A 1,565-nucleotide genomic window follows, 5' to 3' on the forward strand; every position below is an offset into this window, starting at 1 on the left:
CTAAAATGTTACAAGTTTGAAAAACAGGCTTTTGGGGGCATTTAATTCACAACTCATCCAATTCAAAGTTTCGTCACATTGAGAAGAGTTATACCATCACTTTGGGAACATTTTCTTCATTAACATGCTACACATGTGTACTAGTGGGGTCATTCACTTTTAGCAACCGGGAGAACAACTTCTATGAACATATTCTTGAATTCATCGAGTAGGCAACTCAAAGCAAAGTGTAAAACGTATAGGTATTTAAGTGTCATCTTAAAGGCTTCGTATTTCGTTTTGCCTACTTCATTTCTTCCTCCCGCCTGTTCTTCTTTACTTTCTTTGTTCATAGCTATCAACTTGTTCTTAAACATTTTCAAGTAGAAATTTTCATACGCATTCAGATAGCGAGAACAGTTTGACGAAATCTCTGTTCTTACGAACCAGGAAAGGGTATTTGTCAGCACCTGACATGCCTAACTGCTTTCTCAGCCCATCTTACTGTTACATCGTGTGTAAGCCATCCTCCTTAGCTCAGTGTATGAAGCAATGGAGCGTGTGACATAAACCTCTGTCTCCCCACAACCATCCCCAGCTTTATTTATTGCTGTGTGCCCCCAAAGGCCATAATTCTCAAGTCTATCCATTCTTCATGGATATATTTTACTTTAATTCATCAAACATTTATTTAATACTTAGCTACTCAGGCACCGCTCTGAAAATTCAAAATACTTGACAACTATTAGCTTCTGTCCTGAGGAGATCGTTTGTGATCTTAATAGGACGTACCCATCCTATTGCGTTCTGTTATCTACTGAGAAAGGACTGATTGCTTTTGACTAGGTAAGTGTTGTTCACTTACCAGAATTACAATTGAGCTGGTATGTGGGGTTAAATAATTCCTATTCTATACGCGTGTGTCACTGCACATGAATAAACAATGCCTTCCAACAATGATCGGATGGTCTGGAGAAGTGGGGACTGCCTCCTAGTTCTAGTACATAAAGCATTAAGAGTGATACCATCGAGTAATGAAATATAGATCACAAACCACAGAGAGTCGAGTTCTGATTGTGTTTCTGTCCATAAACAGATGACGGTCTTGGGTCAGTACACTTTTCTCTGGAGTTCAGTTTATTCACTGTAGAACAAAGGAGTCTGACTTAATAATCCTTGGGCTTTACAATATGGTGTGGGCTGTGCCTTTCTTTGTCTCTGTCTTAAGGCAGAGTCCATGGCTGCCATCCCTCCGTGGCTAGCACTGCTTTGGTTGGGGGGGGGGGTCATTCCCCTGGACTCCACTTACTAGGAGCCACCAAATGAGACCTCTTACCTATTATACAAGCCTTCGTTAAGGTGTCATGCATCGTAATTATTGAATATTTTCTCACGTATCATCTCTTTCTACGACACCTTGCAAAGAAAGTATTACTCTTCTCATATTTTTGGAAGAAAAAAAAAGCTAAGGCTTTTAGTCAATATCATTGGAAAACCCATTATCCATCTCCTCCCAGCTATCTGTGGATAAGTTGATTTTCTGATATAGATGCCCACTTACTCTCTTTTCTCTCTTTAGTGACTAG

Source organism: Tenrec ecaudatus, chromosome 7 (genome assembly GCF_050624435.1).
Source record: "Tenrec ecaudatus isolate mTenEca1 chromosome 7, mTenEca1.hap1, whole genome shotgun sequence".
Lineage (NCBI taxonomy): Eukaryota > Metazoa > Chordata > Mammalia > Afrosoricida > Tenrecidae > Tenrec > Tenrec ecaudatus.